This window comes from Ambystoma mexicanum, chromosome 2q (genome assembly GCF_040938575.1).
Source record: "Ambystoma mexicanum isolate Mex_15411 chromosome 2q, UKY_AmexF1_1, whole genome shotgun sequence".
Lineage (NCBI taxonomy): Eukaryota > Metazoa > Chordata > Amphibia > Caudata > Ambystomatidae > Ambystoma > Ambystoma mexicanum.
This window is the reverse complement of record NC_090924.1, coordinates 1,218,506,578-1,218,520,410: the sequence shown is the minus strand read 5'-3', so window position 1 is coordinate 1,218,520,410 and position 13,833 is coordinate 1,218,506,578.

Sequence of the window (13,833 nt, the reverse complement as noted above, 5' to 3'; positions counted from 1 at the left end):
CCTCTGGACTCTTTCACAACCTCTGCGATTCTCTTTCTCTCTCGTTTCTTCCCTCTGGTCCAACTCACTCTGCAGGGCACACCCTGGATGTTCTGATCTCCTCAGACCTCCCCCTCTCTAACCCTCTCACCACTCCTCTCTCCTGGAGTGACCACTTTCTCCTCTCCTCTCCTCTCATCTCTCTCTCGCTAGCCCTCAGGCACTGCCACCCACTTTCTTGATCATATGACCCATCATTAAGAGTGTGTGAGCTGAGGCTTTCGCTGCCACTTTCTCTCCCCCTCCTGATCCTCTGGCTGACTCACAGCCCTTTCCAACCTCCATTCTTCTATCTCTGACACTCTTCATGTACGTGCCCCTGTCATGAGGATTCATTTGAAGCCCAAAGCCAAGTGCAACTCTTGGTACGACTCAGACCTCGTCACCCTTAAACGCAAGTGTAGGGTGGCTGAGAGGAAATGGCTGGCATCTTGTGCACCCTCTGACAAACTGGCCTGCTGCCTTCTCCAAACGCAGTACCGACTCTCTTTCCACACTAAGAAGAGAGCTCACATCCAAGACTGTCTCTGCAGCATCTAACAACTCAGCCAAATTCTTTAAAATCTGCAAGAAGCGGACCAATCATGCTGCAGTATCTACCTCTCATGTCCCCTCCCAGGTCCTCTGCATGGCCTTGGCTTCACATTTTATCTAAAAATCCCAGGATCTCCTGTCCACCCTCTCTTGCTCTCCTCCTTCTCGCTCTACTTTTTCCTCTACCTATGTCCTTCCTGTGGCTGTCCCTCCTCCTCCCTTTTCCTCCTTTCCTTTGTTCACCCCTGACAAGGTTTCTAGACAAGTCTGATCTTTGAAAGTCTCTCAAAACAGGTTCTTCCCTGTTCATCCAAAACCATCAAGGACCACATTGACACCCTTGCTTCAGCCTTTGCCGACTTTTGCAACCGCTTTTTCGCCACTGGAACCTTCCCTTCCCCTCTCAAGCACTCTCTTGTGAACCTTCTTCTTAAGAAACCATCTGCCGACCCCTCCTGTCTGGCTAACTATCGCCCAATCTCCATTACTCCTTTTCTGGGCAAACTCTTGGAAAAGCTGGCCATCTCCCAGCTTGACCTTCACACAGAATCTGTTGGTTGTCTTCATGACCATCAGTCTGGCTCCAGAGCTGCCAGAAGCATGGAAACTGCTCTCCTGAACATCCCCGAAGACCTGCTCTCAAACCATGATACTAACCACCGTTCTTTACTCATCCAGCTTTTGATACTGTCAACCATGCCATCTTGCTCAACCGGCTCTGTGATAACCTGGGTATCAATGATCAGGCCTTGGCCTGGCTGACCTCCTTTCTCAATGACCGACCCTGTCCGGTTCAACTTGGGTCCTTCCTCTCCTCTATCTCTCTCTCTCTCTACCTGTGGTGTTTCCCAGGGGTCTCACCTTTCTCCCTGGCTCTTCAACCAATACCTGGCACCTCTCACCCACCGCATAGCTGCTCTCTTCTCCAACTTTCACTGCTATGTGGATGACACTGAGCTTGCTTACAGGATGACCTCAGCTGCCTCTTCTGCTTCTCTCATCCCCTAATGCCTGTCCGCAATCCAGGAGTGGTGTGCTGCCAATGATCTCTGCTTTAATGCCAGTAAGACAGAGATCCTCCGCATAGGCTCACCAGCACCTTCCTTCCACTCTCTGGCCACACACTCTGGGCCCTCTTCCTGCTTCCACTTGTGAGGCTAAGAGCCTCGACTCCACACTAACCTTCTCTCCTCACATCTCAGATGTCTCTAAGAAGTCACACTACCAGCTGCACCTCCTCAGAGGTATTCTTACTTTCTTCACGTTTCCCCAGAAGCTCACAGTCTCCAGAGCTCTGGTTCGCTCTAGGCTGGACTACTACAACATCCTCTTTCTAAATCTATCTGCCTCTACTCTCCGTCCTCTACAACTCATCCAGAACAGGACTGCAAGACTTGTCCTTGGCCTCAAGCCCAGGGATCGTATCTCTCCAGCTCTGAAATCTCTACATTGGCTCCCAGTCACAGCAAGGATCAAGTTCAAGACCCTCTGCATTGTCCACAAGGCTTTCTGTGGACTGGGACCCAAATGTCTCCAACTCTCTTTATGGAAATATCTTCCTACTCGAGCTCTTCGCTCCTCCACCTCCAACTCCTTTAGGGACAGTCACTTCTCCAAGCAACAAGCTGGGGTCAGATCTCTTTCTTCAGCTGCCTCCCTCTGGAACAGCCTCCCTGCTTCTCTGAAACTTGAGCAGTTCTATCTCTAGTTCTGGAAGCACCTCAAGACCTCCCTCTTTGCTTCTGCCTCTCTCTTCCTCTCCACTGCTGATCTCCTGCCTGATTCATACACTGGTCACCTGGCTACCCTCTGAATTCGGGCCCAGGTCCCTGCCTGTCCAGCTGCATACCCGCACTGTCTCCTGGCAGCCCCTGCACTTGTGGTCTGTGTCTGTCACACTACAGTCCCCTTTCCTGCACTTATTAGACACCTGTTGTCTGCACTTCTAACACTTGCACTTGCTCTACTTGTTATGTTGATTCCTTGTCCTGCACTTGTCCATCCTCCCTCCCTCCCTGCCCCGGCACTTCCCTCCTCCCCGCTCCCCTGCACTTGCGTGATCTCATTGTCACAAGCCCTAGTAAGATTGCTGTTTCTTGTCCTCCCTCTGTGTCCCCTCCCTTGCCTTGTCGCGCCTTGATACACTTGTGTATAGGTGCGTTATAAATGCCACATCATATCATATCATAACCTGCTGGGGGCACAGTATTTTTCTCTTATCTCTTACAGAACACACTACACACTCCTTCATAATGTGCACCATGTCCTCATCCATCCCTGTCCACCAATATGACTCCTGTAATCGCCTTTTAGTTAGGGATCTACCCAGATGTCCTTTGTGCACCAAATTCACAAGCTTGGACCTTAAACTGAGTGGGGGAAATAACCTGTACCCTCTCACAATACCCCACGGCCCACTCCTCCCACTCACCTTTATCTATGGCAGGAAGTACACACGCAACTTGGGTCCTGAAACTACACTTCTCCTGAACCTCATGAGAATCCCCCAGCAAACGGGACAAACAATCCAGCACCACATTCCTCGACTAAGGAATGTGTTCCACTCTACAATTAAACTCTTGCAAATCTGCCATCCACCTGGCTATCCTTGGCGAGACAGATCCAACCCCCTTGGTTGTCGAGACAAGCATGAGGGGTTTGTGATCCATTCTGATCACATAGTGAATACCCCATCGAAATATCCTAAAGTGCTTACATGCCCAAGTGGCTGCCAATGTTTCTCTTTCAATTACTGCATAACGCCTCTCTGGGTCCCTAAGTACTCTAGATGCAAATGTAATGAATGGGATGGAATTTGCCATTATGCCATTGCTCCAAAACTGCACCCAAACCAACATCACTAGCGGCCAGTGTAAGTGCTGTTTTGCTCCTAGGATTAAACATTCCCAGAGACATTGCACCATCGACATTCTCCTTCAATTTGACAAACTCCTGTTGGCAACACTCAGACCTTTCAACCTGATGTTCTTTTTGTAACAAAGTATGCATGCATACAATTTTTTCTCTGTAAAGTGGGATGAACTTTACGTAATATTCGGTTATACCCAGGAAAGACCTGAGTTGCTCTTTATTTACTGGAGAAGTTGCCTCTCTCATTACCTTCACCAACTCCACCTTTGCGTGCTACTTCACTCATGTATGCCACTACTCCATCCACGCCTCCATCACCATCCACTATTCTCACGGTTTGTTTTCCCTCACCATTGCTTCTGCTCATTCTGGCAAAATGTCCTCTCGCATTACAATTTCTACATTCTGCATTCCAGGCGGGGCACTCCTTGGCACAATCCACATCTTCTGCAAGACTGTATGTTCACAGGACCTGACAGTCCTCGATTGTTCTTGATGGCGTTATTCTCTCCTCTACCAACTCTCCCCCTTGTTTCTCCACTACTCCTCCTTGCTATGATGGCCTGTACTTGTTTGCTTAGACCAGTCTTGTCATTGTTCTCTGTTACGACCTGTACAGTTACTCAAGATTCTTCCATGGCTCTTGCAATTACTATTACCTTGTCCACGGGAGGGGGAGGATCCCTGTCAATCCCTGTCAATCCATAGTCTTTCCCTTACTTTGGCATTACTGGTTTTCATCATCATCTGGTCCTTTATGTACTCCTCTAGTACACCGGTGAACTTGCGTGTTGAAATAAGAGTGTGTAATGCTGTAACATACGAGTCAATTGACTTGCGCACTCAAAAAGAAAAGGTACCTCTTCAGTACCACATTAGGGCTTTGACCAAAACACCCTTCCAGCTTTTTCAACACCATCTCATACATGCTCACTACTGTCTCTCCTTCCCTCCACCGGGATACGCACATCTTCACCAGGCAGATGTCTAAATGCTCTGAGGCCCTCCCAAACAGTTCAAAGTATAGCTTCCTTCTCATCATCAGAATATTTAGTGCCACCAGCTGCCCTTAGCTACACTTTGAAAGCATTGATCCAGATGCCCCATTATGCTGGGGGTTCACCTGGATTTTTTCAGAAATGCGGGTTGGGTCCTGGCATTGCTCTGTTGCATGGTGGTGCCTCATCTAGGCTTCTCTTGAAATGTATGCTAAAATGTTGTGCTCTGCAACACCTCCTGTGTTGCTACCTGTCCCAAGATGAGTGCACCTTGGTGAGCTGCACTCATTAACTTGTTCACTTCCATGCAGGGCAGGGGCTGTGAATGCTCTCCTCCTTGGTTACAATTATTGTTACTTCTTTGATCCGCAAACACGGCCAGCAGTTGGCTTGCTGTGCAACCAGAATTGCTACCACGTAAACGACGTTGTAGGGTCCCTTACTCGAGGTGTGCTGGCTTGACTGTTAGCGCACTGGGGAGGACGCGCTCGTGTCTCTTTTCAACTGGTTCTCCCCGTGCCCTTCCTTAAAGCAAATAAGAGAACTCGTCTGCGGCTTGCCTGTGCCTCTGATCGGGTCCGGAAACGAGAACACAAGCACACCTCAGCGGCAGGGTCATGTGCAGGGGGCTCCCATCGTGTGGCATAGAAGGCTCGAAAAGAGTGTTTCAAGTGCACAAAATGCACACGTTAAGGTCCCGGGAAGGTCCGTTAACTGCAGATCATTGTCACCACTGATTGTCAACACAGGAGATGCAGGTGCAGAACATGAGTTTATTGGTAGGAATGGACCACGGCCACCCAACCTCCTCATTCAGCTCCAACTGCTAAAGAATGTCGAACCCTGGATGGAAATCAATACACCAGGGTTCGATTACGCCACACTCCCAATGGGGATAAGAGCGATGAAGAATGTATATTTGAATTAGTGGCCTGTGCTCCTAGCCAGCGAAATGACAATTCACATATCATGTCACAAGAAAGCACAAAGAAAACAATGCATGAAAAAGGTAACAGTACAAAACTTATTGTAGGAAGTATCAACATACTAACAAAATGCATATCAAATGGTTTAACAAACAGTGCAATGCATCCACATACAACATAGGAACTCCAAGCACTATTATTTTTACAGTGAGTAATTTTCAAGACAGTTTACAAATATAACACAGTGTATAGAACATCCATGAATGGCTACACATTTTTAATGCAGCACACATTACATTCTTCCCACTAAGGAGAATATTCAAGCTACTGTTTTTTTATTAAACAATTTGTTCTGAATGTCATGGGTAATATAGATAAGGCAAGAACTCTAGATCAGGTAAACGTATGACTGGGGCATCAGCAAAGCCGCAGGGTAAAGAGCACGCAAACCTGTGAGCAATCGCCTCTTAGTTCTAGTAGAACCTGGAATTAGCCCACAAATAAATTCAAAAATCCTTCCCAGGTCTTATCAAATTCTGATATTCTGCCCCTCATGCCGAAATGTTCTCGCCAATTATGCCTATCCGGTAAATTCAGGTACCCAACCTTCTGTATTAGCTTTGTATCTCCCTGTCCAGTTCTGACTGTGGGCAACCGCATCTCCAACCAGAGATACCAGTCTTCAGATCCAGTTTGCCATTTTTGAGGGATGGTCAAATATATTCTGTGAAAAATGTTCTGCTGCTCAAAACACAGGTACCTATCAGAACTAATCTCAGATAGGGCAAGACCAGTCTTTCCCAATCCTCCAACGATTGGTCAAAATGTTGATCTCTTTCCTAGCCCAACATTTGCTTTTGTTTTATTTTCTTGATGTGCTCTCTCTCTTCCAGGCTCCTCTAGATGGAGGATGCCTTAAGAATACATCCTTTCCTACTGGTGACACTCTACAGAACATAAGCTAAAGGATGCATGTTCCAGTCATCTTTGGCCATCATGTTAGTAGCCATCTCCTCACATAGTGTGTGTTACATTCCTTGTTCCGCTCCACTAAGCTAGAGTATGAGCACAAGTTATTGGGCCTCATTACGACCCGGGCGGTAAGTACTGGTCATTACCGGCATGGCGCAATTACCATGTCCATGCTGGCAATAGACCGCTAAAAGCGGCCCATTACGAGTTTGTGGGCACGAGCTTTGCGCCATGCCGGTAATGACCTCACCGCCATGCCGTAAAAGTCTGAAAAATCACCCTTTCTGTTACGTTTTCCACGACATGCCCTGTTCCTGCCAGACAACCCACAGGCACACGTGCTGGCCCCATACGTACCAACCCCTCTACACTTCAAAACAAGGGTATCCCACGCACACATTCTGGTTTACGGAGGTTGCGGCCTCTCACCCGTTATGCCAGGACATGGTCTTTTGGATCAGGTGTTTACCGGCCTTCGCATCACTGGCGTCTACAAGGGAAACATCTGCTGGCCCGCAACGCTACACGTTGTCAACGAAGATCTACACGTCACGTGATCGGGCAAAACGTCACGTGACGACAACATCTCACCTGACTGCATCACCTGACGCACGTCATATGATCATTCCAGCATCAGGTGACCTTCCCTATGGGCTTAAAAGGGCGTCCTGAAATCGATAGCGTTGCTTCACAGCTGTTTACCTTCAGGACCTTACGGCGTTTGTTCGCATGCTTGAATCTCGTTACTACAACCTCGGATATTGTCTACTGGATTGCCTTGTCTACCGGACTGCTTTGTCTATTTCTTGCTTCTTACACGTTACCAGACCTCGGACTCTGTTTACTGGATTGTTCTGTCAACCCCTGGCATTTGTAACCCGACCTTTGTTTTTTGGAATTGGACTGTCTTACGGATTTCGTTTTTTGGATTCAGTGACTTTGGCCATTGGCCTTCTGCTAGGCGGTTGCCTGACCTACATTACCACAAGCCACGTGTGTGCCGCCATCCAGGGTTTGGTTCCCACCCACATTCCTCACCGAGAAGCTCACCAAGCCCTTTATCCCGGGTTTCACTGCCTCTTCCATCAGGGTGTCACCTTCCGTATTTCTAGGTAAGAGGTGCTTTATCTCCTTGCTGGGTATACCTTGTAACAATCGCACATTATCTGATAACCACTCATTGCCTTACAGCGCTCAAGGGGTCCTTTTGGCAGTTCCCGGTTCCAGACCTGACGGCTCACAAACAAAACCTGTGGCCTCAAAGACTGCACAGACATTCTATACCAATTGTCTGTGTGGTACTTGGGGACGGAGGCATTATTAATCTGCACGACCATCAAGATCTTAACACTTTCCGGCACCGTCTGTAGTGGAAATAGCTCCTCTGGCATCCAAGCCATCGGCATTAGCGGTGACCACTAATAGCGGTCATCTAATAGCGGTAACCGCTATTAGCGGTGACCGTAAATAGCGGAACCGGAAGTAGCGTCATCGCACAGGAACGGGAAAGAGCAAAGTGGCCATCTTTAAAAACACAATCCATTGCCATCCACCACAACCAGGAGCCATCTGACCCCCAGAACTCTAAAATACCTCCACCACTACCTGTTGCATTTTACTATGCCAAAAGCAGTGAAAAAAACGGGAGATCGCCTGCGCAAGGAGCACTTCTCCAGAGAGGAGCTCACCATGTTAGCAGAGACACTGCAGGAACATGCAGATGTCCCGTCCAGCACTTCAGCGCAAAAAGCAGATTTGGGCAGAGGTCGCCCAGAGAGTCAGTGCCGTTGGTACCACACCCCGCACACCCAAACAATGCCGTAAGCGCTGGGATGACCTACGTCTACGTGTGCGGAGCATACTCTCCGCCAACCGCAACCTTGGGATGGCGACAGGCGGAGGTGCGGAGTCCCCCATCAAATTGCAACCATGGGAGGAGATATGCGCCACCACCATAGGCACCGAGGCAATAGAGGGAGTCGGGGACATGGAGCGAGGAGCCCCGTCATCAGCCGATGCAGGTAGGTGTCTCAAATGAAACAATACTAATACCACCACGATGATGTCCACCTGAACTGTGCAATGATGTAGAGCAGGGTCCACCAGACACATAAGTACAAGACTGCCTACAGGCAGTGCAGAGCATCACCTTGTCCACATGCATAATGCACCCCATATGTGTTGCAACCCAGATGCCTCCATGCATCACCCACCCAAGAGTGCGGCAACTCTTTCACTGTCTCCGGGGGCTGCCTCGTGGCCCCCTGAGCATGTCCGTGCTCCGTGCTCTCTGGAGCCTGCACCCGCTTCCCTTGCAGTGCCTAATGAGGACTCGAAGCGGGGCCGCTTTTCGAAGAGGAGCGCCGACGCACCTTGCCACTCGACCGCAGTCCTCTCTGGCACGGGCAGGTGTCGAACACCCCTCGTCGCCAGTTGTGAGGTTTTGCTCGGCCCCTCTAACCGACGTGACAATAGATCAAGCGGGCGCCGGGGTAACAAACAACTTCTTTATTGAAATACACGGCATCGACTGCCGGCCTCCCCTCAACCCCCTCCCAACCCGACGTCACTTCCCTGGCCCACGGGCAGACGAAGAACCGCAACGGCGGTCCACCCACATAACAAAGTGGGCGGGCAGCATGCCAGGAGAACAACCTGACAAACACGCACTACAACTATGCCTAGGAACAAGACAGAAACTTCACAGAGGCCATTTACAGAAACAGTGGGAAAGACCAAAGCCTCCTTTGGTCAAGAGGCACGAAAGAATAAAGTGCAGATTAGATAATTAGATAACACTTGCTTGCATTTGGCTACATGAGAACTTGAAAACCAACAACAAGTCCTTGTTGTGGAGGGTCTGGATAGGAAATATCGACTTACTCATAGACACAAGTGGTATCTGGCCATTCAATGGGCCTCATTACGACCCGGGTGGTAAGTGAACAACGATGCCGGTAAAGGATTACCGGCATCGCTTACCGCTCTGGCCGATGAGGACACAATTAGCCATAATTAACGGTACCTTTAATAGCGCCAGGAGCACGGGCACGCGACCATCCATACCGCAAATACCGGCATGGCGCAAACAGGGGAACATCACAAGTCAGGCGGACATGCAAACACCGCCCTACTGAAGCCCGAAAAGTACCTTACGGGCATGGAGCTAAGTCCGGCATCGCGGACCATCTGTAAACGGCCATGTGCAGTGTTCCCAACTGCCACAGGTGCACACAATCAGCACTTGTGGAGGCAATACAGACTGGGCCAGCACAAAAGGAGCACATCCCACCCCTTCCCACACTCAGTCACACTCCACAATGATTCCAATACTACTAGCAATGCTGGAGCTGGAGGACATGATTGCTGTGGAACTGCTGCAACAACAACAACAACTGGAAGCACAGAGGAGATGCAGGAGGAGAAGGAGGGCGAGGCAGGGCCAGCATGCCCCACCAGTGCAGCCAGTGCCACCAGCCAGGCAGCCCCCAATCCCTCGCATCAGAGCCAGTCCATTCAACCTAACCCCTGAGCAGATCCACACCCTGTACCGTCTGGACCGGGACACCATAACCACCATTGTGGATATGATACATGACGACATTGTCAGCCTGACTGAATCACGCACCGCCATTACACCCCTACTGAAGGTAGTGCCTGTGCTCCACTTCCTGGCCACAGGCACCTACCAGCACACAGTGGGGCACATGCATGGCATATCACAACCATTATTCTCACGTACGCTGAACCAAGTGCTTGATGCCCTCCTGAAGCACACAGGCGACCACATTTACTTACCACGGTCTGCCCAGGAGATCTCAAACACCAAAGTTGGTTTCCATTCACTGGCCAGCATCCCTGGTTGCATTGATGCCATCGACTGCACCCATGTGGAATTGGTGGTCCCACATGCCATGGAGGTAGCGTACCGCAACCGTAAGCTATACCACTCAATCAACGTGCAAATGGTATGTGACTCAAAGAAGATCATCACACATTGCTGTGCCCGATTCCCCGGATGAACCCATGATTCAATGGTCCCGCGTAACTCCACAATACCACGATACATGGAGCGACATGCAGGGCCGAGATCCTGGCTACTCGGTGAGTCTCAAGTCATGGCCATGGAAATGTGAAGTGGGTAGGTGATTGACGTACCAATGCATACTTCACCTGGTTGACATGGGGGAGGAGAGTTGCATACTTTACCTGGCTGACATGGGGGGGAGGGAAGATGCATACTTCACCTGGCTGACATGGGGGGGGAGATGCATACTTTACCTGGCTGACATGCGGGGGGCGAGATGCATACTTTACCTGGCTGACATGGGGGGGGGGAGATGCATACTTTACCTGGCTGACATGGGGGTGGGGGGAGAGAGATGCATAGTTCTCCTGGCTGCGAGTACCAGAGGTAATGGAGCCAGCTCATACCCTAAAGCAGCCCAGACACCTGACCACATAATGCCAGATGTAAGCAGCCCTACCATGTGAATGAAGATGTGTCCCAACCATGACACAACCATCTGCATGTGCACTGTACCAAATCAGACCGCATCCACCTCAACGAAATGAACCTACATGCAATGACTTCAGCCAATACACGGCACCAAACACCATCAACTGAAATGCCAGTCCCCCATAACTGTGCACAAAGGAGTCACATGACGGACATAAACATCAATACACCACTACACTGACACAGAGGCCCAAATAAATTGAATAACAACATTTGTAGTGCTCAGTGAGGTCATCATGAGGCTGACAGCAATGGTGCCATGATGAGAGCATTGAAATCACATGGACATCGGCCAGATCACCTTAACAACCGCCATGTACTAACACAGTGGATGGGCACTCATAAGGTACTGGACCCCCCTGCATACACTGGTAGATGGCATGCAAAACAGTCCAAAAGAGGAATACACATATAGCGGTCACATCGTGTGACTCCATTCGTGCATGGAAATGGGGTTCAAAGTAAGAGATGAATGCATGCCATGGTGTCACGACATGATTTGAAATCTGATGTCATGACTGACACATACATTGTTGCCCACATACAGGTGATGCAGGCTATCCCTTGAAGAGGTGGCTCCTTACCCCAGTCCAGAACCCACAGAACCCGCACGAAGAGGACTTTAATCGTGCACATACACGAACCCGTGTGGTGATTGAGCAGACATTTGGCCTCTTGATGGCACGGTTTCGCTGCCTCAGCAGGTCTGGTGGGGCAGTCCTGTACCACCATGAGAAGGTGGCAAAGATCGTCATGGCATGTGTAATGCTACACAATAGGTGCATCAGACGGAATTGGCCCCTGCCCCCTGACGCTGAACTACAACCACCTGACGATGAGAATGAGGAGGGTGGGGATGGGGCAGCACCTCAGGGAGGAAGCGATGCACAGGAGGGACATGCCATGCGTCAGACTCTCATTAACCAATGCTTCTAGCACACATGGATGGTGGGTGTTACATGGAGATGGCACTTGGGGCACTGTGTGTGTCTGGGACATGCACACTGTGGACTGTTCACCAATAAAGCACATGTACACAATGAGCAATGTCCACACATGTGATTTGTGCATAACCAAAAAGTGTATTGATTTTGTGATTTGAATGAACACACCCCATCCCCCCTCAACTCTCCAACACACCCCATCCCCCCTCCCCTCTCAACTCCCTAACTCACCCCATCCCCCCGCCCCCCTCAACTCCCCAACACACCCATCCCCCCACCCCCTTCAACTCCCCAACACACCCCATCCCCCCTCCCCCCTCAACTCCCCACAAAAGTGTGTGGATGCCTGTGGTCAAGTGCATCATGTGGAATTGTTCCACTGGGCGGACTCTATTGGCACCCCCTCTCCCTGCACCCGGGGCACCCCTGCCTGTACTCCGCAGGTTCCTGGCCAATCTGCGGACGGGGCTGGATGGGGCAGAACTGGCAGCCGAGGAGGTACTTGGCTGCTCGCAAGGACGCATGTCCCTCAAGGTCTGAACATGGTCCGAGAGCATGCACCGTGGCTAATTCTGCAAAGATATCCTTGGAGGTGGATACTATTGCTGCCTTCACAATTTCTGCACATTGTTGCATTTCCGCCCTTGCACTTCCACATTCGGCCACATGCTGATTCATGAGTGAGGACAGTTGTTGTTGGCGCGTGATGATTTGTTCCATCGACTCCTGGTGTTTCTGGACTAAGGATAATGCCAGTGGCGTGTCGAATGTGCTGCCCCCCTCCTGCAAATCTTCCACTGGGCATGGAGTGGCTGGCCAAGAGTCATCAGGGGATTGCCCCTGTATGCCTTCATCATGCTGGCTGCATGGGGAATGGTAGGGGGAATTAAGGTGTGGGGGGACCCACAACAACATCAGCATCCCCTGCGGTGGCAGCAGTCTTGCCTATTGTGCTGCTTCCGGCAGACCCAGTGCCTTCGGTGGGCACCACTTACTGGCTGTTTGTTGCTGGTGGTAACATGGTGCTTGGCTTGGTGCACATCTGTGCCCTGGCCTGTGTCGTGGTTATAGATTTCGGCTGCAGAGGGATTTTGCTTTTTCCAGCAGAGGTGGAGGTTTGGTGTGTGGGGACATCGGGCCTGGCCTTTTTGGAAGTTGTGGTGGCAGTGTCTTCCTTGTCACTGTCCGAATGAGAGCCTTTGGTGGAGCAAAGGGGGGAAAGGATTATTGATGGGTCTGCGGACATTGAGCAGGCATTGTGATGACTGCATTCATATTGATTGCTAGATGTTGCACATTGGAGTCAGTGACATACAGGTTGTCTCACTTTTAGGTGGTAGAAGCATGGAGGCATGTGGGTGCCTACAGAAAGAGTGTGCATACTGCATGTGTACAAGGTGGAGGTCAGAACTGCCTGTAGGCAGTCTTCTGCTGATGTGTTGTGTTAACCCTGTCAAGCATCATTGCACTTCCCATGAATCTGGACTTCAGTGAGTTTGGCATGGCTGGATTTAAAGCACCTACCTGCGTCACATGATGTCGGGGCTCATCGCTCCATGTCTCCGACCCCCTCTATGCACTCTGTGCCAATGAGTGCAGCACATATCTCCTCCCACGGCTACATTTTTATTGGTGACTGTGCTCCTCCACCAGTTGCCATGGCCAGGTTTCTGTTTGCAGAAAGTATACTCCTTACACGGAGGCGTAGGTCAGCCCACCGTTTCCTGCACTGTCTTGCATTGCGGGGTGTAGTGCCAACTGCACTTACCCTGTGTGCGACCATGGCCCATATGGCCTTCTTACGTGCTATTGCCGGTCTGGTCATCTTGGTCGAGAACACTACGTCGGCATGTTCTTGTAGTGTTTCTGCCAACATGTTAAGCTCCTCCCGAGAGAAGCGCTCCTGCCGCAGTTGATCGCAACTTTTTTTCACAACTTTAGGCATTGTGAGGATTGATGGATGTAGGTGAAGGTTTGTAGTGGTTGTGGGGGTCAGGTGTCCACTGGTTGGGGAGGATGGAAATGGATTG